The sequence below is a fragment of the Carassius auratus genome, unplaced genomic scaffold (assembly GCF_003368295.1).
Source record: "Carassius auratus strain Wakin unplaced genomic scaffold, ASM336829v1 scaf_tig00214369, whole genome shotgun sequence".
In the NCBI taxonomy this organism is placed as follows: domain Eukaryota; kingdom Metazoa; phylum Chordata; class Actinopteri; order Cypriniformes; family Cyprinidae; genus Carassius; species Carassius auratus.
In genome coordinates, this window is record NW_020527635.1 from 64531 (window position 1) to 90642 (window position 26112).

General features: G+C 37.4%; 1 long non-coding RNA gene across 1 annotated transcript; it reads left to right on the forward strand.

Annotated features, from left to right (window-relative positions):
* Positions 1-22083: 22083 nt before the first annotated feature.
* Positions 22084-25378, forward strand: LOC113091937 (uncharacterized). The gene is made up of 3 exons (XR_003287479.1): positions 22084-22246; positions 25112-25221; positions 25311-25378. It is a non-coding gene; the product is annotated as an uncharacterized LOC113091937 (long non-coding RNA).
* Positions 25379-26112: the final 734 nt, after the last annotated feature.

A 26112-nucleotide genomic window follows, 5' to 3' on the forward strand; every position in this document is an offset into this window, starting at 1 on the left:
ATTTGGCTCCCAAACTCTGGAATAGCCTTCCTGATAATTTTCAGGTTCAGACACACTCTCTGTTTAAATCTAGAAAATACATCTCTTTGGCCAAGCATTCAAAAAATGTATCTCATAATCTTGCAGTTATATCTGATCAAATGAACATTACTATTCCTCAGCTTGGGTTGAACAAGCCATTTTTGTTTGGTTGGAACAGCAGCTATGCTAATTACATCTCTTGTTGTTTTTCTGTTTCTGCGACAGGATTTACATCTCATTGTAACTAGGAATTAAACAATGTTCAGCATGGTTTTAGCCCTTACGAAGACCTGAGATGACAAAATACCTGAGAAGAGATTATACAAACCCCTCAGAGAACCTTAAATGATGCCAACCCTGAAAAAAGTTTGATTGCAACATAATCATTGCTGTTAATAGTGTGCATTATGTAATTAACTGAATTTTACCATACACTTCTGCCATGTGTACATCAATATGACAGTCACCACTGACAAGCTGCTACTAAAAATATATTGTAGAAAATTAATTTTCTGTAAAGTTGCTCTGCAACAATTTGTCTTGTGAAAAGTGCTATAAAAATAAACTTGAATTGAAATTAATTTATTTATTATCTGAAGATAACTTGAAAAATACACATTAACCATATATTTTCACAATTGGTTAGTTTATTGTCTTCATGTTTCATCAGTAAAAACGTTCTGCTTTTTATTCAGCTCAGCTATAGTGATAGCTGGATGCTTTTTTCCATATTAGGGATTTCTTGAACATCATAGAGCGCATTTAGGCCATGCCCGCTCTGTGGTGGGTGGAAAATCCGACACTCTCTATTGACTTTATATTGGAGAAAGCTGCCTCCTTGTCATTTCTGACTTATTACAGAATACAGAACAAACCAATTAAACAAGATAAGAAATCTATAACAACATTTTAATAAGCTGTCCTGCCTCCAAAAAATGAGTGATTAAGGACACAAATATTTTTCGATGTCAGGGTATTTCATGTTGGGCCATTCAGTTAGATAATTTCTCAAACAAAAGAAAGGGAACGAAAAGCTAACAGTAACACTAACAGAGAATAAAATTTAGTTCCTCTTCAGGAACTTGAGCTGCGTCGAAACGCTTTGGGGGAACGCCTTTGGCATGAGCGACTCTGAATATCATGTGTAATCTGTCCAATGGAAGGGCGTGACATCACGGGCGGGGTGACGTAGCGACCAGGAAGCTATAAAAGCATGTGCCACACAGCTGGCTTCAGCTTCTCCTCTTTCAGCAAGTGTTCTCATTCTGTCTTGTGCATGTCATTCTGTCTTGTCAGTCTTATTTATTGTCATGTGTCACTATTAGTTCTTCTAAAGTAGCAATAGTATGTCAAAGAGCAAAGCTAAGACTAGGCATCTGAAGGGTGAATCCAGATCGCCTTTCAGATTGTGTGTTCTTCTCTGCTCTCGCCACATTATGAGCGGCGGGGATACACACAGTCTCAGCATGGTCTGACTGGGATCAAAGCATGCTGTGTATGATTGCCAAATGCGGACGCTTCGATCCCGGAGGGCTCTCTTCGAGAGCGAGCCTTCGCCTGCATTCTCCTACCTGACCCACCAGATTTGCCTGATCTCTCACATTTGAACAAATATCAGTTGCATAAGCACCAATTACACATGCATATTATGCCTAAATATTATACCGGGCAGGATTAATGAGAATTACTGTGAACCTGCTGCTGCAGCTATTTATCTCAGAGGAGATTAATATTGTTTTTGTGGGATCGGAGGCTTAAGCAATGCTCTTGGTCAGGGACTTCCCAGCCTAAGCCGGATATGAGGGCCGTACTTCAGGCGGGTAGGTCCTCGACCTTGAAGTCCTGACGGGTGTTGGTCATAACTACAGACGGTGGCCCCTACTGGGGTAGAGTGGTGTTTACACACATTACACGCTGCCTGTCTCTCCTCAGTGCCCTCGTGAAGTTCAATTCAATTCAAGTTTATTTGTATAGCGCTTTTTACAATACAAATCGTAACAAAGCAACTTTACAGAAAATTATGTTTCTACAATATTTAGTAGTAGCTTATAAGTGGTGACTGTCAGTTTATGCACGTATGACAGGATTTTCCAGAAAAATTAATACAAGATGTAGTCAGCCAGACGATGAACATTATTAACAGCAATTATTTTATGATGCAGTCACACTTGTAGCAATATTTGTTAGTTCTGGGAAGTCCATCTGTCAACCCTGCCAGCGCTCCAGGGTGCAGCGGCTTCCAGCGAGTGATGCTCTCAGTATCTTCCGCCCACGAGTGTAGTGGAACTGGGAGGCTCGCCACCCCTTTGGGGTTCTCTAAAATAGTTAGATCAAAGCAACGATCTAGCTGCCTCAATAACACAAGAGGTCAGTCTCCAGAGACTGATTCCCTTAGTAGATCATTAAGCAGCGTGAAAGCTACTGCCGTATGTATCTCAATGGGTCCTGCACACAGTAGAAAAAGGCTATCACATTCAGTTTGGCACTCCACAGCCAAGATTCAATGGGGTTATCCTGATGTTAGTCGGTCCCGGGCAGGCTCTGGTAATGGAATGAGAAGTGAATACCCTATTAAGGAAGGAGGCCATCGATGTGGTCCCTCCTCAACACAGGGAATACAGGTTTTACAGCCAGTATTTCACAAGTTCCTAAAGAGGATGGGGGGGGGGGGGTTGCATCCGATCATAGATCTCTAAGAAGCATAGTTCCATGTCTCCATCCTTCCACAATGCAGGAAGTTTCTGAGGTTGGCTTTCGGGGGCGAAGCGTACCAATATTGAGTAATTCCATTCGGTCTTTTACTCTCACCCCGCACATGTACAGAATTTGTACAATATTTTCCACATTTTTCATAAGTCACACTTTTTTTCATAGTTTGGCTGGTCCTGCGACTTATAGTCAGGTGCGACTTATTTATCAAAATTAATTTGACATGAACCGAGAGAAATGAACCAAGAGAAAACATTACCGTCTACAGCCGCGAGAGGAAGCTCTCTGCTGCTCAGTGCTCCTGAGTGCTCCAGAGTCTATACTGAGCAGCATAGAGCGCCCTCTAGTGGCTGTACACGGTAATGTTGCTTGGTTCTAAATAAATGCGACTTATAGTCCAGTGCGACTTATATATGTTTTTTTTTTCCTCGTCATGACGTATTTTTGGACTTATGCGACTTATACTCAGGTGCAACTTATATTCCGAAAAATACGGTAGATGCGGCTCTGTTCCACTGCGACTGCAGGGCATCCGTATACTGCATTAGATCAATGATTGGTTGATTTTAGCTCAATCAGAGCAGATGGCAGTTCGACATCGAGATGTCATTCTTGCCCACATGGGGGAGCGGGGTTTGAGACTGAATGCCAGAAAATTGTACTGTCATGAGTGGCCACCCTGTCCAAGGTCTGTGGAGTGGTCTCCTTCTGGCATATCAATCGTCTAGAGATGCTAGCTGTGTATCGAGCATTAAAAGATTTCCTCCCAGACCTGAGAGGTCACCATGTGTTGGTGTGCACCAACCCTTGTACAAGCTGGCACAACAGATCCTTCTGTGGTCCCAGGACAAACTCCTCTCGCTCAGAGCTGTGTACATTCCTGGGAATCTAAATGTAAGAGCAGACATACTGTCAAAATATCGGCACAGGCACCGGAATGGAAGGTTCACCAGGAGGTGCCACATGAGGTGCCACATGGGGGAGTGGGGTTTGAGACTGAACGCCAGAAAAGTGTACTAAAAAAAACATTCCAGAGTGATTAAGATGTTTAAAGAAAAATGTATTTAACTTTAAAACTTAAAATGGTCTTTTCTGTTTTTGGTTCTTTCAATACAGAAACATCCGTTTCAGATTTACACGTACAAGGATGTGCTCTATTAAAAGTCATGCACCATGTGCCCCTTTTATACTTTTAGCACCTGCCCCCTTAAAGGTCTCTGCACTGCCCTGCTCCATATAATCATATATGAACCGCTGCTTTATGATGTCTTTAGGTTATACGAATTAACAAAACAATAAAGAAAACCAAACAAATTTGAATAAAATTGCACTTAAGGTTTAATTATTGTATTGCATATAAAATTTCCATCCATTTGGATTAGACAGTTTAATAAACTTAATGTGAGGCATATTTGTCAGTCATTCATACAGTAAATGAAACAAATCAGATTTCTTTAATAGTACTAACTTTGATAAAATTTTTAGTTTCAGTCTCAAACATTCTTTGACAAGACGCAAAGGATTTACACAGCCATTGAGGAATTTTAATCAAAGTATGATGTAGACATTTCATGAAGCTCCTTAAATATCATACCAACTTGTGAAAAAGGGGCATCCGATGTCCCCTTTAAATAAATAAATAAAAAAATACCAAAAAAGAAAAGTTTATTAGTTTGTTTGTTTAATCCACATATATATTTTTTTCAATTTAAGTCTAAACACATATTTTGAATGTTGGGTGACTGACCTCACAAAAGAAAATGTCACAAAAAAGTATCTTTCTGAACACAACAGCTTAAAGTGGTGCTTATATCTGTGTTTGAGGAAAAACAAAAAGATCTGTATGAAGTGAATCTGTGTATCATTCGCAGGTCTTTGTTTGAGCTTTGAGCAGATTTACATTCTGCTTCAGATCATTCAAATACACACAAAATATTATGGAAATGATCAGCGATCAGACTGATGGAGTGGAAATCAGGAGAGATGAATGAAAGGAGAATAATTGGTTAGTGTAAAATGTCCATGTCAAGCTGCCAATGATAAATAAAATTTTTTTTTTTTTTTACATGAATCCTTATTTTGAATGTGTTCTTTATTGAACATGATTTTCTCATCTATTTATACAATTGCTTTCATTCAGATGTCACACATATTGATTTTTGGATACCTTACAACATTTTTTTTATTTTTTATTCAGAATAAACTACTTGAGTGATAAAAGATGCTCATGAAGAAAACTGCCTCAGATTGGATGACACAATGTGGTTATGTTGATTCAACTTATTTAAGATGATTCTTTTAGGAGCTGATCTTATTTTGACTAACACTAATAATGAAACTCATGGAGAAGTGAAACTTTCCAAGCATGAAGATGTTTTCTTTAAATGGAATATTAGTTAATAAGATGTAGAAAAACTGTATGAAAAAGAACCTCAAGTACCAGTCATTTCTTTTAATATATTTATGTATTTAAGTGCCCAGAAAAAAAAGAAAAAAAAATTCCTTAAAGTCCTCATCTTCATTTGCATTTTGTCAGATTTGTTTAGTAAATCAGACTTGACCTGAGAAGTTTTCTGAGAAAAGCAATTCTTGAGGACCTATGATGTGTTAAATATATTCAGCAAGCTGCCAGTCAGAATGTCCTTAGGGTGGAGATTCAAGCTGCTCAGAGAAACACAGATAAAAGGAGGGATGCATGCTCTTGTCATATCTGACCATCACAGGTATCTGGTTAATGGTCTTTAACAAACAAGATGGAGAAACTCTCTTATCTGTTCTTACTTTTGGGTGAGTCTAAATGACACGCATCAGTCAGATGATGTTTAATTATAGATGCTGTTTAGCTATTCTTTGTGAAAAATATTTAAAGAATCAAATGCAACATAAACTTGATGGACATCCCAGAAAGCAATGGACATATTTTGTTTTTTGTAACAGGTGTCTTTTCCATTCAGGGGAGTTCAGAAAACTTGAAAGGTAAAAAAGTACTAACTATTGTCCCATTAGTTAACATGCATTAACTAACATTAACGAATACACAACTTATAGTATTTTTTCATCTTTGTTAATGTTGGTTAATAAAATACAACTGCTCGTAGTTAGTCAAGTGCAGATCCATTAAAAATATTAACTTCAGATTTTAATGTAGTAGTAAATGGAATTGAGTGTTTTGGACTGGAATTTAATATTTTAATACAAATGGAATGTAAACTGCACACATTTGAGTCTTGACCCTCTGTCTCTTTAAATGTTTTTAGAGAATTTGGCATTAAAAGGAACGGCTGTACAGTCGTCCACATTTTACATCTGTGGAGCTGCAAACGCCATCGACGGCATCAGATACTCTCCTTCAGGAAAACCCTATCCAGACGAAACTTATACATACTGCTCCCACACATATTACGATCTCAGCCCGTGGTGGAGGCTGGACCTGCTGAATTATTACTACATTTACAATGTGACCATCACCAAAAGAAGCGACGGCTCTCCAGACCAAACGTCTGGAGTAGAGATCCGTATCGGAAACTCTCTGGAAAACAACGGCAACAACAATCCCAGGTGAAGTTATCAAAACAGTTATGAATGTGTCAGGAGAACCGGATTTGTTGAAAAAAAAAATACAAATAATAATAAAAAGATGTCGGAAATGCTTCAAAGACTGGGGGGAAAATATGTCATTGACTTGCTGAAGTACACGAAAACCATCTATGTTTTGGACCCGGAAATAACTTTACACTCTTTCTCTATACGGTATATGAATAAATTAATTTAAATAAATGTATGCATTTAGCAGACGCTTTTATCCAAAGCGACTTACAGTGCATTCAGGCTAACATGTTATACCTAACATAATATATAAGTATATAACGTATATTTATATTTTTATGTAAAGTATAATATTGTATACTATAATATAATATAATATTGTATTGTATTATAGTTATTATATCCAAGTTGTCTGTCTGGAACACAGCATTAGGTTAACGTCAATTCGTGTACTACAATTACGAGTCATTCTATAAGGTGACATTTCAGCACTTGACAAACGGAGAGCGACTCCTAAGTAGCACTTATACCACAGCTACGTGTGATTGCTTTACATGCATCATTGGGAAACGCACGTGAAACAATAACGAACTATCGTAAAATTACTCATAGAAAACGTTCTTAAGCTCTAAGATCAATCGTTATCGGCCCAGGTCAGCTGATTGTCTCATGGTTTCTCTCTTTCTCTCTGCAGATGTGGTGTTACTTCACTTGTCGCATTAGGCAGTTCTGTCAGTTTCTCTTGCGGCGGAATGGAAGGTCGTTATGTGAACATGTACGTTCCTAACATCCAGAAGTATCTCGTGCTGTGTGAGGTGGAGGTTTATGGAACAGGTAATTTCTAACACCTCATTCTAGATTGTTAAAGTGCGGTCACATTAGTTCCATTATCAGCAGTGTAAAGATGTATGAAGCACAGCTCACAAAGATGTCACTTTCAAGCCCAACATCTTTCGGTTGGTCGAATTTGAATGATCAACTTGAACATGCAGTGAAATCTGTGTGGGCAATTTTTTCACCCTCATGGGAAACTCCGGATCACACAGATTCTTATTGGAATCTTATTGGACTAACTGGGCAAAATGTACTGTTAATATGAAATTATTTTCTTTATTGATTTTTAACAGGCATTTTAACTGTATTTTAAATCATGCTTTGCATTTTGTGTAGGGTCACAGAAAATGTCTGTAAACTTCACGAGTAATGTCCTGGCAGAAAATTAGCCTACTTTTTAAAATTCTATATTTATACATTTTATATTTATATTATAAAAAAAGATAAATTAATTATAATGCATAAATTATATACTGATCATTCACAAATGGTTTAATCTTTCTTTTATATGATTAACAAATGTTTATTGACACAATAGTACAATGTTGACATTTCAAATATTTTTAAGTGATTAATAATATATAAACTAGTAACTTAACTAGCAGCTATACTGAAACTAAATGATTCTTTGAATTTACTACATTTTTTTAAGTGGCTGCAATCAATTTATTTTAGCTACATTTAAATAAATTAATTTGACTAACTTTCAACATTTAGTTTTTATTTAAATGAAGCTAAAATAAAGTTTTTGCAACCACTTACCTTAAAAAGTGTATTTTTTTTCAGTGTATTAACAATTTTCAAAGCATCTGTTTAAATGCTATTTATTTTAAAATAAATAATGACATTTTTGTAAATTGTTAGCATGTTACTTAATAATAATGTGAACATATAGTCATGTTTAGTAAATGATTAGCTAATCATCATCTTATCAGTTGTAAATTATTTATAACAATCTTCTAAATTAAGATAACATATTTACATTATTGTAATGACTGAAGCTACTGAAGAAGTCACTAATGCACTGGAGCAAAATAAGTATGCAGTAGGTATCTTTATTGATCTAAAAAAAAAAAGCCTTTGACACTATTGATCACTCAATTCTATTAAAAAAGATGGAAAGATATGGAATTAGGGGGCTGGCTGGAGATTGGTTAAAAAGTTATCTAACAGGGAGGTCACAGTTTGTTAAAATGGGTCAGTATTTATCAGATACTCTTGGCATTGTTTGTGGTGCCCCCCAGGGGTCAGTATTAGGGCCAAAACTGTTCAATGTGTATATAAATGATATGTTTAATACATCCAAAGTACTGAAATTCATACTATTTGCAGATGACACAAATATATTTTACAGAAGTGATGATTATAATGAGCTCGTAAATATGGTAAACAGGGAACTAAAGATATTAAAAGTGGATGGACACAAATAAATTATCCTTGAATATAAATAAAACTAAGGTAATGATGTTCGGTAATTGCAACAAAATGTCTGAACAGAGAATAAGTATTGATGGTATTCAAATTGAAATTGTGAGTGAGATTAAATTTTTGGGAGTAATAATTGACAGTAAATTGTCATGGAAACCCCATGTCAGATACATAAAAACAAAAAAATCTAAAAAAGCCTCTCAATTATAAATAAAGCAAAACTATACCTTGATGAAAATGCACTCCGTATTTTATACAGCACCCTGGTACTACCATACCTTACTTTTTGTGTTGAAGTGTGGGGAAATATTTACCAGAACACAATAAATCCTCTGATTATATTGCAGAAAAGAGCTGTGAGGATCATTCACAAGGTTGGTTTTCTAGAACATACTCATAATCTGTTTACGCAGTCAAAGTTGCAAAAATTTGATGATCTTGTAAAATATAATACATCAATAGTCTTATTTAAAGCATTTAACAAATTATTACCGCTTAACTTACAACGTTTTTTTAAAACTCCAGTGCGAGTTCATAACTTGAGAGGTTTTGGACATTTTTCATTACTGAGAGCCCAAACCAAGGATTTGGGTTTGGGTTGGCGTTTGGGTTTGCGTTTGGGTTTGGGAAGTCGTGGCCTAATGGTTAGAGAGTCGAACTCCCAATTGAAAGGTTGTGAGTTCGAGTCCCGGGCTGGACTGAATTGTGGGTGGGGGGAGTGCATGTACAGTTCTCTCTCCACCTTCAATACTACGACTGAGGTGCCCTTGAGCAAGGCAACGAACCCCCAACTGCTCCCCGGACGCCGCAGCATAAATGGCTGCCCACTGCTCCGGGTGTGTGCTCACAGTGTGTGTGTGTGTGTGTTCACTGCTCTGTGTGTGTGCATTTCGGATGGGTTAAATGCAGAGCACAAATTCTGAGTATGGGTCACCATACTTGGCTGAATGTCACGTCACTTTCACTTTCACTCGTAAATATTATTGTGTGTCTGTATGTGGAGTGAAACTCTGGTACAAACTGGACTTGCAACAAAAGCAATGCCGAACTATTCATCAATTTAAACTGTTATATAAACATTGGGTATGGTTAAAATACAGAGATTAGGGTCTTTAATTTAAAATGCTGTTGTATTCTGTCTCATAGTGTGAACATGTGATCAGTGTTTCCTTACCATCGCTGGTATATTGTCCATTACCATCATTGGTATATTGTCCATTACCATTGTTGGCATTGCTTTTTCCTATTACATTGTTGGTATAAACTGTTGTTATAATAATTACTTGTTACTTGTGGTAACGCCACCATGATATAACATTTGTAAATAATTTGTGAGCAAAATAACAATGAAGCTCAATTATTAATCACTAAATGTGGAACAGGGGGTGGGATTAAATAAATTGTCTTCTTCCCACTCCCTTTCAGGCAGAATTCGATTGTCATATTTGAATACTGTATATTCTGTTTTTTGTTTTCCTTGCACTATATGATTTAACTATTTTTGTCTACCTTGTACTTTTTGTGCCATTGCCTGGAATAAATGAATAAAGATAAATAAATTGTCATGAACGCATAGTCATGTTTTGTAAATGATTAGGTAATCATTTACTGATTACTTGTAAATGACTTGTAAATGAATTAACAAAACATACACAAACTTTTAGAATATCACTTAGAAATGTTTTGATTAATGATGATTAAGGGTTAGAAAATTATTATTTCATCATTAACTAATCAGTAATACATGTTCCATGTAATAAATGGAAGGTAAAAATAATACTTAATATGTGGCTGGTTTTGTTCCTCTGTGAAGTTGTGCAGGTAAAGTTGCAGATCTTTACACTGGTGATCTTCAAACAAAGAGGTTGAACACGAGGACTGAATACTTCTGCCAATGCACAGACACCCTAGTTGTAGAGCCCTATAAAATCAGTTTTGTTTATTACCAAAATGTCTTCCAAAAGTTATATTTTATAACAAATTTAAACAGTTTCCATTAAAATTTTCCAGAATTCCATTTTATTGGTTACATTTTATTTATTTAATATTCTTAACTAAAAAAAACAATATGCTTATACAATTCAACAAAAAAAAGGTGTGTAATATTTTTGATCAAAGGGATTTGGTTGACAAATATTTATGAATTTCTGATTTATATGTTCATAAAGTAAGATATAGTAAAAGTGAGTAACATATATGATATGTTTCTACCACAGCCAAGAAGCAGGTGATCCGAGTGCAGGTGAAAGCTGCTGAGAATGTGGATGAAGCTGAACTGAAGGCGCTCGTCTCAAACAAGGTGGATTTTATAACACTTATCTTACTAATATTAATTGTTGAACATACAGCAAACACAAATGTTAAGAAATCAGTCTACAAACCCGGTTCCAAAAAAGCTGGGAGATGCCAAATATTGGCTCATTTTGGATTTCATGAGAGCTACAAGTTGTTATTAGCGCTCAGTTCAGCAGCCTGCATCTCTGATGGTATGGGGTCACATGAGTGTGTGTGGCATGGGCAGCTTCTAGACGTTGTCTCTTTCAGGGAAGACCTTGCATTTTCCAACTTGACAATGCCAGGTCACATACTGCATCAATTACAACATCATGGCTGCGTAGAAGAAGGATCCGGGTACTGAAATGGCCAGCCGGCAGTCCAGGGGCACTATTTTAACGATCTACAGTAAATGCAAAGTGTAAAGCGCAAGGCGCAGGTGCACTCAGGGCATGTCCAAATCCTCTTTTGCTATTTTAACGACGAAAAAAACTGTTGCCGTGCCCGGGCACATGGTCTAAACGGGTTGTCCCTATTCCGTTAATGATTAATGGGTGCTTTTTCGGCGTAATGTGCAATAAACCAATCAGAGTCTCATCTTCCATTCCCTTTAAGAGCCAGTTGCGCTCGTGCCGTGACAGATTTGCTATTTACACGGCAGAATTTGGCAAGCGCAAAGACAGAACTGAGCTGCGCAAAGCCGAAACTGAGCTGTTTGTGTGAGCAAATAGATAGCCTAATTCTGATACATGCGATGACTATCCATTATGACATGTAGGCATTTTTATATTTAATTAGCCTACAAAAATTCTTATGCATTGCAATCCTTTAATTGTTAATATTTGACATGTTTGTGTGCTGCTGTGCGTCCCTATGTTGAATAAGCAGTGTGTTTGTGCATTGTGGACCCGACTATACTAACACGCTCTTTAAATAACAAAGAAAAAAAATTGCGCCAGACTTTAGACCAGGTTTGAGTTGATCTATGGCGCAGTCTATTTTCAGCTCCTTAAAATAGCAATGCGCCTGAACACACCTCTTTTTTAGACCAGCACGCCCATGGGCACACAATATGGAATTACATTTGTTTCAATAATAATAAACGAAACTTTATAAAATTTAACGTAACTTTTTCAGAAACTATCAAAAATATTCCATTACAAAAGAAGAAAAACACAATGAGAATAAAAAAAATGAACTCAGTTGCACAAATTTAAAATGCTCTTCAAATATTCTTCATTCTTTGTTAAGGTTTTTCAAAGATTCGTTTTCGCTAATCGTGGATTCTAAATTCATTGGCACAGATTTAAATTATGTTTTGCAGTTTTTTGTTTGGTGTTTTGACACAAACCTCTCGTGGGGGCGGGGTTAACAGTGATATACTCTGATTGGATAGTGAGCTTTTGATGGACAGGTGCTTTCTGACCGGGAAGTATGGCACTCAGTGGTGCGCATATTGGAAAGCTCTTGCTGTAATTAAATCTGGTCTCTATCGCAAAAAAACGATACAAGTTTTTCATGTTACAGTGTGCTACAGTTTGTTGCTGGTTACTATTGTCATTCAGTAACACAAGCTTACTTTAAGCTGCCTTGAAGGACAAGAGCTCATCTTTACAGACTGAGATGATCGAAGATCAAATATTATTTATATATTTAGTAATACAAATCACAATCAAGAGAGCTTTCCAATATGTGCGCCACTGAGTGGTGTCTGTACTTCCCGTTTAGAGAGCACCTGTACATCAAAAGCTCATTATCCAATCAGAGTAGATCACTGTTAACCCCACCCCTACAAGATGTTTGTGTCAAAACACCAAACGAAAAACTGCAACCGTAAGCGAAATTTGTGGCAATGAATTCAGAATTCCATGATTAGCGAAAACAAATCTTTGAAAAACATTAACAAATAATGAAGCATATATGAAGAGCATGTTAAAGGCGCAATATGTAATTTTTCTGCTTTAAAAATAGCAGAAATCACTATATCTATATTATATATATTTTTTAGTTGTGTACTTACATCATCCCGACAGTTTCCACGAACTTTCAAATCCGGAGAAAATTATAGTTTAATTAGAAGACACGGCACGTTTCTTTATTTCCGTTTTGTCGCCCGTCTATGGCGTCATATAAACTTTGACCCCTCTAGTTTATCTAACTTCCTGCGGAACTGCCAAATACAAAGGTGAACAGAAACAAAGACGAGACGAAGAAGAAAAAGTAGTAGCCTTGATCGAGACTATTATATTTAGGGCCCGAGCACCGATGGTGTGAGGACCCTCTTGGAATTGCTCTGTTTATTATTATTATTATTATTATTATTATTAGGGCCCGAGCACCGATGGTGTGAGGACCCTATTGGAATTGCTCCGTTTATTATTATTATTATTCCGCTTCTCCAAAATGAATCGCATTTTTGAGGGCCTAAACATGCTCAAAAAGTCACCAAATTTTGCACACGCCTCCGAACTGGCGAAAATTTACGTCTGATATGGGTTTCAGAAGTGGGCGTGGTAAAATGGCTCGACAGCGCCACCTATGCACGTTCAGCGGTGTGCGCCTCGAGCTACATTTCACGTACATGTATGAAAATTGGTACCCACATGTAACACATGAATACCTACAAAAAAGACTCTTGGAGCAAAATTCTAAACCCAACAGGAAGTCGGTTATTTTTAATATTATGAGCAAATTTTGTGTCATTTTTGCCATTTCCATGCGTTGTATTTTAACGAACTCCTCCTAGAGATTTTTTCAAATCAACACCAAATTTGGTATGCCTAATCTAAAGGCCTTTGCGATGTTAAATTGCGAAGATTTTGAGTTTTCGTTGAAGGGCGTGTCCGTGGCGGCCTGGCGAATTTCGATGACTCGCCATTAAAAATGAAGTTGCTATAACTCAGACATACAATGTCCAATCTGCCCCAAACTTCACATGGTTGATAAGACTCTGGAACAGAATAGATTGACATGCCCATATGCAGTAATAGTCATAGCGCCACCTATTGGCAACAGGAAGTGTCATATTTTATGCTGCGAAGAACTACTCCTAGAAATTTTATGACATCAATGTCTTTTTTGTGGTCAGTCTAATCTAAAGGCCTGTGCGATGTTAAGTTGTGAAGATCTTGAGTTTTCGTTAAAAGGCGTGTCCATGGCGCCGTCACGAAGTTCGATGTCTCGCCATGGGAATAAAAGATGTTATAACTCAGGCATAAAATGTCCGATCTTCCCCAAACTGCACATGTGTGATAAGAGTCCTGGCCTGAACACATCTGAAGGCCAAAATTCCATCAGGTGTGGCAAAATGGCTCGATAGCGCCACCTATACACTTTCAACAGAGTGCGACTCTAGCTATGTTTCACGTACATGTACAAAAATCGGTATACACATGTAACACAGCAATACCTACAAAAAAGTCTCTTCACACGAAATCCGAATCCCAACAGGAAGTCGGTTATTTCGAATTTTCTCTGCAAAATTGGCGTTGTTTTTGCCATTTTCAAGGGTTGTACTTTAACGAACTCCTCCTACAGATTTATTCAGATCAACACCAAACTTGGTCAGTTAAATCTAAAGGGCTTTACGATGTTAAATTGCGAAGATCTTGAGGTTTCGTTAAAGGGCGTGTCCATGGCGGCCTGACAAATTTCAATGTTTCGCCATGAAAAAGGAAGTTACTGTAACTCAGTCATACAATGTCCAATCTGCCCCAAACTTCACATGTTATATAAGACTTCTGCCCTTAACAGATCTACATGCCCATATTCAGATATAGTCATAGCGCCACCTGCTGGCAACAGGAAGTGACATGTTTTACGCTGCGACAAACTGCTCCTAGAAATAGTATGACATTAATTTTTTTTTTTTTTTTGTGGTCAGTCTAATATAAAGGCATGTGCAATGCTAAATTATGCAGATCTTGTTTTTTTTTAAAGGGCGTGTCCATGGCGCCATGACAAAATTTGTTGTCTCGCCACAGTAAAGGAAGTTGTTGTAACTCAGGCATAAAATGTTCGATCTTCCCCAAACTTCACATGTTCGATAAGAGTCCTGCCCTGAACACAACTGAAGGCCAATATTCCATTATAAGGATAGTGCCACCTGCTGGCAACAGGAAGATTGGCACATATATGGAATAACTTTGATTTATTCCACTTATATTTATGAGTTTAAATGCATATTTCTCACCGCTCACCTATTTACTAAAGCCACTCGCTGCCGGTGAGCCCGGGTGCGAGGGCCCATTCATCGCTGCTTGCAGCTTTAATTATTATTATTATTATTATTCTTCTTCTCCAAAATGAATCGCATTTTTGAGGGCCTAAACATGCTCGAAAAGTCACGAAACTTTGCACACACCTCAGAACTGGCGAAAATTTACGTCTGATATGGGTTTCAGAAGTGGGTGTGGCAAAATGGCTCAACAGCGCCACCTATACACGTTCAACGGTGTGCGCCTCGAGCTACGTTTCATGTACATGTATGAAAATCGGTATACACATGTAACTCTCCAATACCTACAAAAAAGTCTCTTGGAGCAAAATCCGAAACCCAACAGGAAATCGGTTATTACTAATATTATGAGCAAATTTTGTGTCATTTTTGTCATTTCCATGCGTTGTATTTTAACGAACTCCTCCTAGAGATTCATTCAGATCAACACCAAATTTGGTATGCCTAATCTGAAGGCCTTTGTGATGTTAAATTGCGAAGCTTTTGAGTTTTCGTTAATGGGCGTGTCCGTGGCGGCCTGGCGAATTTCGATGATTCGCCATGAAACAGGAAGTTGCTATAACTCAGACATACAATGACCAATCTGCCCCAAACTTCACATGTTTGATGAGACTCCTGTCCTGAACAGATTGACATGCCCATATTCAGTTATAGTCATAGCGCCACCTATTGGCAACAGGAAGTGACATATTTTACACTGCGATGAACTACTCCTAGAAATTTTATGACATCAATGTATTTTTTGTGGTCAGTCTAATCTAAAGCCCTGTGCGATGTTAAGTTGTGAAGATCTTGAGTTTTCGTTAAAAGGCGTGTCCATGGCGCCGTCATGAAGTTCGATGTCTCGCCATGGGAATAAAAGATGTTATAACTCAGGCATAAAATGTCCGATCTTCCCCAAACTTCACATGTGTGATAAGAATCCTGGCCTGAACACATCTGAAGGCCAAAATTCCATCAGGTGTGGCAAAATGGCTCGATAGCGCCACCTATACACTTTCAACAGAGTGCGCCTCGAGCTATGTTTCACGTACATGTACAAAAATCGGTATACACATGTAACACACCAATACCTACAAAAAAGTCTCTTGGTACGAAATCCGAATCCCAACAGGAAGTCGGTTATTTAGAATTTTCTCTGCAATATTGGCGTTGTTTTTGCCATTTTCAGGGGTTGTACTTTAACGAACTCCTCCTAGAGATTTATTCAGATCAACACCAAACCTGGTCAGTGTAATCTTAAGCCCTTTGCAATGTTAAATTGCGAAGATCTTTAGATTTCGTTAAAGGGCGTGTCCATGGTGGCCTGACAAATTTCGATGTTTCGCCATGAAAAAGGAAGTTGCTGTAACTCAGACATACAATGTCCAATCTGCCCCAAACTTCACATGTTAGATAAAACTTCTGCCCTTAACAGATCTACATGCCCACATTCAGTTATAGTCATAGCGCCACCTATTGGCAACAGGAAGTGACATGTTTTACGCTGCGACAAACTACTCCTATAATTTTTTTGAGATTAACATATATTTTGTGGTCAGTCTAATCTAAAGGCCTGTGCAATGTTAACTTTTGGAGATCCTGAGTTTTTGTTAAAGGGCGTTTCCATGGCGCCATGACAAAATTTGATGTCTTGCCACAGCAAGAGAAGTTGTTGTAACTCAAGCATAAAATGTTCAATCTTCCCCAAACTTCACATGTTCGATAAGAGTCCTGGCCTGAACACATCTGAAGGCCAATATTCCATTATAATGATAGCCCCACCTGCTGGCAACGGTAAGATTTGCACATATATGGGATATACTTTGATATATTCCACTTATATTTAGGACATTAAATGCATATTTCTCAACGTTCACCTTTTTACTAAAGCAACACGATGGCGGTGAGCCCGGGTGCGAGGGCCCGTTCATCGCTGCTTGCAGCTTTAATTTATATTTATATTGTTTATATTCGTATTTAAACCTCAATCAATATCTTAGTTATGGATCATGATTATGCTTTGCCTGCACGTTCTGTGAAAATGCACGGGTGAAATAAATGACCCGAGATGGTTCTGGGACAAGAGAAGCAACAAGACACGGGTAAATATTGGAGTTGCATTTCCAAGATAGAGAGAGCTTCGTGACAAGCTGAAACTACAGAGAGATGCCGAACTCACTTGCATTCTGATAAACAGGTACGCATCCATTCAGCTAACTGTATCTATCCGTATATTTTGTGAAACGATGATGTCTTGTGTAAAACGCAGACGGACTAGCTCTCATGTAAATCTACATTTGTTCTGTATCTAGCTGAATAAAGTAGCTTCAAATGCAGTTCTCTAACTTGTTCGATATCATAGTATAATGTAATTATAATTATTAACGAAAGGTGACCGTGTTTTTTTATCATATATTACTACTAGCTAGATGGAATATTGATTTGATAGGGGTCTCATAATTCATATAGACGGTTTCATTTCACGGCGCACGGTCGTGTATATCGGTCTGGCTGCGGTGCCTTCTACAAACGCAGTTAAAGGCAAGGTGATGAGTAGACTGAAGTTGGGCTCAGGTGGTTGTGCTACGGGGTGTGTTTCCCATACATTTATTTATTTTTGGAGACACGCCACAATTTTAAAACTGATCTTTTTTCAAAAAGGCTTCATTGAATAGACATGAGTAACGTTACTTACTGCACGTTTAATAATAATAATTCCTTACATTTATATGTTTAAATATCAAAACGAGGCACGGGTGTTTTTATATCGCTGTATTTCTGAAGGAAGACTTGCATGTTATATGCCTGATAGCAGCATATGAGCGTACCAGCTCTGCTTCGTTTACAGCTGTTACTGGGGAAACCTCTATTTCTCGCGCTTTATGTCTATGCTTTAAAACATCTCCTGTTGGCAAATAATGAATTTGCATTTTCATTAAGTCCGCCTGATCCACGCAGCAAACATTTTGTTTGTTATCAAAAAATATCTACTCTAGAGGGACTTGGCTGTTGTTATTGATTCTATTTGGAAGTCTACCGGAAGTTAAGTTAGGACCACAAAAGCGCTCATGTGCAGTAATGTTTGTTTATGTTGTTGCCGTTGAAACCGTCTCTCCGTTCGAAAAGACGTGATTGTCAAAATACTAAGTTAGAATGAGTGAGGAATGATAGGGAGCGACAGAGCACGTGTTGCAATGAACAACAACTCCCATGAGCCTTACGCTCTTTCCCAACGTCATCAAAGTACGTCTAATGTTATTATTTTGATTGAGTGACCCCTGGTGGCCAAAAATTCCATATTGTACGTTTAAATTTGTGTGACTGAGTTCATTTTTTTTCATTTTCATTGTTTTTTCTTCTTTTGTAATGGCATATTTTTGATAGTTTCTGAAAAAGTTACGTTCAGTTTTATAAAGTCTCATTTATTATTATTGAAACAAATCTAATTCCATAGCACAAATGAGGGCAAATGCATTTGCTGATTAAATAACATGGCGCTGGATGCGAAAATGCGAAAAGGCGCCGGACTGAAATTAGCAAACACACCTACGTCGCATTGCACCAGGTGTATGATAGGGCCAAAGATCTTTCACTCATAGAAAACATTTGGCGCACCATAAAGAGGAAGATGCGACAAAGAAAACCTAAAACAGTTGAGCAACTAGAAACCTGTATTAGACAAGAATGAGACAACATTCCCATTCCTATACTTGAGAAACTTGTCTCCTCAGTCCCCAGACGTTTGCAGACTGTTATAAAAAGAAGAGGGGATAAACGTGGTAAACATGGCCTTGTCCCAACTGTTTTGAGATGTGTTGATACCATGAATTTTAAAATCAACTTATTTTTCTCTTAAAATGATACATTTTCTCAGTTTAAACACTTGATATGTAATCTATGTTGTATTCTGAATAAAATATCGAAATTTGAAACTTCCACATCATTGCATTCTGTTTTTATTGAATATTTGTACAGTGTCCCAACTTTTTTGGAATCAGGTTGATCAGATTTCCCCACCAGTGTGAACAAAAACGCACCTCAGTCAGTCTTTATGTAAAGACAAAACACAATGCTTTGTGTTCAGAGTTTTGACTAATTCTGATCTTTCTGTTGGATTTGTAAAGTAAGATATGCTCATATTGAGCTGAAATGCCTCAAACTTGTCTGTGTGGGATTTATCCACTGAGTAACTGAAGACTGTTTCTGTGTTTAGTTAAATCAGACGCTGAGTGATCAGGACATCATACTGACATGGAGGACACAACCCAACGGGAAAGTCTTCCAGAAGAACAGGACTGTACTGAATCAATCTCCTGTTTGTTCTTCTTTAAAGTGAAATGTTATTTATTTAACGCAATTAATTATCAGTTACAGATATCTGAACTATTACATTAGATTATTGCATTAGACTAACAATTTATAGTAATTTATCAAAAATAGTTCCATATATTAATTTTTAATTTATTCATTTAGTTGAAAGATATGTACACCTAAATATGAGTGAAAAATGAAAGGATGTTTTAGCATTGTAGTTTAACTGCTACATGTGCCTCCTTTAAGAATAGACCAAGGCCTTTGGGAGGATTAAAATAAATGCATAACATTTTCTCACAAGCAAAAAGCACCAGCCTATTAAACACTTTTCAACACTTAAAGGGATCATGACATGAGAAATCAAATTTGCCTTTATCGTTTGTACCATTAAAGGGACATGAACTGGTCCACTTATGACATGAGTATGGTTTTTACATTTTAAAAAATTAAAATCAACAAGAAATAGGCTATTTTCTACCCTGGTTTTGAGGTTGGCTTGAGAAACATGAGTGTGCCACATTGAAGACATGGAAGTAAATGCCCACTGCTGTGATTGGATTACAGTTTTGCATAGTAAACTACCTTTCTGTGTGTTTGTTTCTTTCCTTCATAGTTGGAGCCTTCTGTGACTTTGGTTAGACACATACGCATAATCAGGACATATCAAGCGATCTCTAACAAAGCAATAGTGACACAAAGAACAAATATATATATTTTTTTCTGTGACATTCCTGTCGTATCCAATATAGATGGTAGAGTTGCTTATTAACCTGTTAGCCAGCACCCCCCATTAAGGGACTCACAGCTGAAATTGCTCTACCTAACTTATAATTGTAACAGTTTCCTACTTCAGTGTGTTACAAACATAATTTTGGTGTCTTAGGAAAGAATACACTTTGGGCTTTACTTTTTATCAACCAGATTTGATAATGCTCAAAAATATTAAAAGTTATAGACACTGAAGTGCCTTGATAATTTTTTTTTTTTTTTTTTTGATATATAAATACATGAAATGAGTCCTGGAGCAATCTAGAAAATTAATGGTTTGAAGTTTGAGTTTTTATTTCAAATCTGAATAAAATATCATGGAAAATGAGACTCCTGCAAATATTTTTATGAGATTATGTATACACCCCCCACCCCCAAATATAAGAAAATATATTTCCCAATAGTATTGAAGGCTTCTACAAACTATTTAGTCATTAAACATACCACTGCATAGTTTTTTTCAGTTTTAAAACACTAGACAGAAACTTAGACATCATATAAGTGATTTATTTGAGCACTAGAAAAATACAATAAGAATAATTTTAGTAAGAAAAATAAGAATAATAAGAAAAATAAAAAAAAGATTTAACTTTGTTTGCCAATTACAGAACATCCTGAGATTGCTAGAAATGCAGTACTTACAATGAATTACGATGCAAATAAGTGCTGATGTGCTGATGGCCACTTACACAGATGGTAATAACACAAATGTGCCAAAGTAAATAATCCACTCTCTATTCATACAGACGCATTCACTTTGATAGCCGTGCTCATACAGTAATAGCGATCTGATTTGGGCTGATTTGCACTCAAACAGATGGTAATCATGCAGATACATTCACATTCAACACACATAAAACACACTCTCACATATATAAAATCTGTTGAAAAATAAAACAAAACAGAGAAAAAGGTGATCGCTATAAGCTCCGCCTCCATCAGCTGAGGTGCGTCAGAGTGCACCAAAATTCAAATAAACTATCTTTCGCCTATCTTTCATTCATTCTTTTCTCCGGTGGATTGTCTCATTCTGTTTGTGACACTATACACTGCAAAACCATGCCGTTTTTTTTACTACCAAGACGCAGTTTCCGACCGTGAGTTATTCCATAATGGACGCAAACGGTTCTGTCACTGAAGAACTGAAACATAAACAAAGGAATTATGATCCATATTACAACGTTATTGCTTCATTGGACTAAACGTGCTTCATAAGATGTCGTTCAGTAGACCCTTACCTTTCTAACTGAAATGGGATTTACAGCAGTGGATGTGTTTATGACTCATTATTACGACGGATCTGGTATGTGCAGCGTTTCTAATGTTCATGTTTTTTATGTGTACTCAGGGTTTGAAATGAGGAGGGTCTGGGGGGTCCCAGACCCTCAATAAGTCATTAGGGACCCCCCATAAGAATTCATTTTTGGATTTTGGGGGCCCCCGACAAATATATTTTAACATTAAAAATAATTATGTAAATTATAGGTTTTAGTGACGTTTTGTATTTGTAACGGTAATTAATTGATTTCCTAGCGTGAGGCAGCAATCAAGGCAGCTATCAAGGCAGCTATTAGCCGATTGAGTTCCAATACCGCGTCACAGATAGTTGTGGTGCTCCCGCAGACAAATACGAGATGAATGCGGCAAAAAGAGACCTCATAAAGAGTGAAATCCTGAATGAAAATCCTGTAAGTGCTTCGATTGTGTTTATATCTCCATAATTGCTTATAGTAAAATAGGAGCCTCTTCTTAGGAGTTTGAGATCCCATATCAAAAGTTGCTTTAACTAGAGATACCCAGTGTAATGTAGAAGAGTACGTTTGTCAACGTTACTTGCTAGCTGTATCTGTGTATGAAGCCAAATGATCTGCCAGCTAACAGCAGACCTAGCAGCTAGACTAGTTATTCAAAGCTAGCTTAACAACCTAACGTTACTTTTCCAGTCAGTGATTAAGGAAGATAACCAGGACTTAATTCAAGTCTGTGAGTTGATTAAAGTTAATGTGATTTGAGCATGACTGCACATGAGAGCTGGGTAAGCAATCTAGGAAGCTAATATTATTTTTCTTAATTTAGCATCCTGCACATGGAGAGAAAAAGAGGAAAAGAAAAGATCACCAACTTTTTCCAAGGGTAAATTGTGCTTAAGTGTTAACATGGCTGTTGGGGGAAATTGCTGAAATCAGGGATGCAAAAACAGCACGCTTATCGGCGCCTCCCACCTAGTGTTTCTTTTACTCTCTATGGTATCTGCAACTGCATCAAATTCTCATCAAATTCTGCTTTAAAAAACTTCCTGTCAATACAGAACGAAATATTCTGTAGCCTATTTTGCCGTAAATACTGCTGACATTGTGTTTGCTGTATCTGTAGGCTATATATTTATGTTAAACATCCAAATGTAGACTGGTCTGTCGGCGCACAGAACCACACAGTCGCAGACATAAGTTCATGAACAAACACCGAATTCCCTTGTCTTTCTTATCGTTGTTTGAACGAAAAAAAAATGAAGGATGTATCCGAAAAAAAGAAGTCAAAGTGCCCGTCTAAATGGGTTTCCCCATAAACGCAGTCAGAGAAAGAAAACGAAAAAAAGATGCGTTTCATTACCAGTATTAGATACATGCATTCGTCTTAAAGGGAAAGCAACCCAATATACCTGCAGTTGTTTGTGTCACCAAAGTTAAGCAAGCAACAAAAGAAAAAGAGAAAATACACTTTTGTAGCTAAAGATGAACTGTTTTATTTATATGAATCATATTTAATGTATTGAATGCAGTGTTTTTTTACATTTGATTATTTGATTTCTGTAACTTAATACAGTTAATTTACCTGAAAAACCAAAAGCACTGCTTTATTTCACATCTATTTTTGTTCTATTGCATTTATATATGCTTGTCCTTTATTATTTTCTATGCCGAAGCACTAGGCCTGCCCTACAAAATTACCCCAATCATCCTAGAACTTTACAAAAAGTGCTACTCAAATCATCAGGTGAAATTGTTTTCGGGAAGTATTGGAAGGAGTAGTAAAGCAAGAAGAAGTGATAGATAGTTTTTCAGAATTAAATTTTACTCTGTGTCTATATGGGTGGGTCGGGGATGTAAGTATCTAGATATTTGCAGTGGGGCGAGGGCTTCGATTACCTCTCTCTTTTTTGATCATACATTTGTTTGCTAATTAATAAAATTTAGGGGACCCCCCCCCAAGAGTCCCAAGTCATTTCGAACCCTGTGTGTACTGCTTACACAAATGTAGCAAATACAGTCTTTATAAGCTTTCCATTGAAAAACAGTGATCTGTCATCGATGCTTGAGGCTTAGATCTTTATAATGATACATAGTTTGTCAAGATGAAATTTTTCCCGTTTCATTTAATCTATACATAAACACTGACACGTGTGAGTTGAGAGGCTTTCAGGACGAGGGCGTCGGGATGCTGGCTAAAAGGGCTGGGTGTCATGTTCGATACTTTTTAGGCACAGAACGAATTGCCTCGATACTGAGTATCAAAATGCATCTTGTCCTTGAGATCGATATATCATAATAATGCGGCATAAATATGCTATTTGTAGCATTTTTACTTAAAAAAAAGTAAATAAAACAAGATGATTGGTACAGTACACTATTTCAAATTCATCTCATTTTCTGACAACAGATTTAACAACTGAATTAACTAAAACTAAAATTGTTTTATTTTGAATTTAAATATTAAAACAGTTTGTGAGCACTGAGGGAAGGAGAGAAACAAACAAATGTAAAAGACTAACACTACATAGAATGCAAATATGATGAAATCATGTCATGAAATTAGCCTATGACATCATTTAAGTGAAAGTGACAAAAAAAAAAGTGAAAGTGACGTGACATTCAGCCAAGTATGGTGACCCATACTCAGAATTTGTGCTCTGCATTTAACCCACCCGAAGTGCACACACACAGAGCAGTGAACACACACACTGTGAGCACACACCCGGAGCAGTGGGCAGCCATTTATGCTGCGGCGCCCGGGAAGCAGTTGGGGATTCGATGCCTTGCTCAAGGGCACCTAAGTAGTGGTATTGAGGGTTGAGAGAGAACTGTACATGCATCTCCCCACCCACAATTCCTGCCGGCCCGGGACTCGAGACCTTTCGATTGGGAGTCCGACTCTCTAACCATTAGGCCACGACTTCCCTGATTTAGCACATTATGCAACTTTTTGAGCAGCCTTTAGCTACTTTTCTTTGAAAGAAGTTGGCAACAGTGGTTCAGATGTGTTTGGATCTCGATCTTTCAAGAAAGCAAATCTTCAGGAGCAGAACTGATCATTCTGGGCTCCTGCTGCCTTCAGCGTCCATCATGCTGTTCAGGCAACAGACTTAAATTTTTTTATTTAACCTTTATTTAACCAGGAAAGGTCCCACTGAGTTACAATTGTGCTACGTTACATGGATTCCAATAATATTATCCAAGAGCGTTTTTTGAGTTCTTGACCATTCAGAATGCAAACGCCGAGTCCATCGCTACAGCACTTCTGGACAGGCTAAGTACCATACTACCAAACGGACAAAAAAACAAAGTAATTGCCCAAACTTATGGCGGAGCTACTGTAATGAGAGGAAGCACCAACGGAGTGCAGTGAAAGATAATAGATGTGTACAAAAATGCTCACTACGTTCATTGTTATGCGCATCAGCTGAACCTCATCATACAGCAGGCGACATCACACATCCCCAGAATTGGAACTTTTTTTTCTGACCTTTCTCCAGGTCACATAAGTGAATCGCCATGCTTGACCAAGTGGTTACGCACAGACTTCCCAGATCCTCTACAACACGTTGGAACTTTCAAAGTCGCGCTGTAAACACTGTGTACAAACATAAGGATGACCTTTTAAAATGTTTTCAGATCATCAGAGACAGGAACTTTGATAACTCAACTGTCAGAGAGGCAGGGGGTTTTGTGAGGATGCTTGAAGACAAGGCTTTCAGTTTTTTTCCTTGCATTGTTTCACAAGATCATGCCAAATGTAGACATGCTATTCGACCAGCTGCAGAAGAGGAACATCGACCCGGTCTATATTAAAGCAGCTGTCCAGGGATTCACAAACAACATGCAAGCAATCAGGTAAATGCCCTTGTTTACTATTGTCTGATAAAGCTGCTGTTGTTAGAAAGATTTGTTGTTAAATTTTATCTTTATTTTTTTTGGACCAGGGACTCAATCCCCTTTCTTTGTGGGGACAGTGCATCATCTGACCAGCAGCACCAGCCCAAAAAGCAACAGAGGACACTGGGACCAGGAGAACAGCAGAGGCTAGCTACAGAGGTAAAAACATCTATATACACACAAAACATCAAAAGACGACATATAGATTATAATTCTAAAGAAAATGAAAGTTTAATTTTAGCTATATTGTAAATAATTGTGTGTGTGTGTGTGTAGATGCAACAGATGCCATAATCTTGCTTCTGTGTGTAAGTGGGTATAACATATTTAAGTGACCAATAAAAGGAACTAATATCAGTCCAGTAGCATAAAAATAGCCAATGTATTACAATGTTAAGCACTAGTTTGACCAAATACCAGTCAGCCAAACAGTAAACTTAACCAGTCTACTTTTTAATTGAACTAAAAAATATAGGTACTGTGTAGAAGGAAATAATTACATCACTAACTTTAAAGACTAGTCTAAGAAAACCATGTAGCTGGCCACAGTTATAAAACAGATGGATCTGTCATCCACACAAATGGGAAAATAAGTACTGTATTTTTCATAGTTTGACTGGTCCTGCGACTTATAGTCAGGTGCGACTTATTTATCAAAATTCATTTGACATGAACCAAGAGAAATTACCCAAGAGAAAACATTACCGTCTACAGCCGCGAGAGGATGCTCTATGCTGCTCAATGCTCCTGTAGTCTACACTGAAAACATATAGAGCGCCCTCTCGCGGCTGTAGACGGTAATGTTTTCTCTTGGTTCTTGGTTCTTGGTTACAAATAAATGCGACTTAT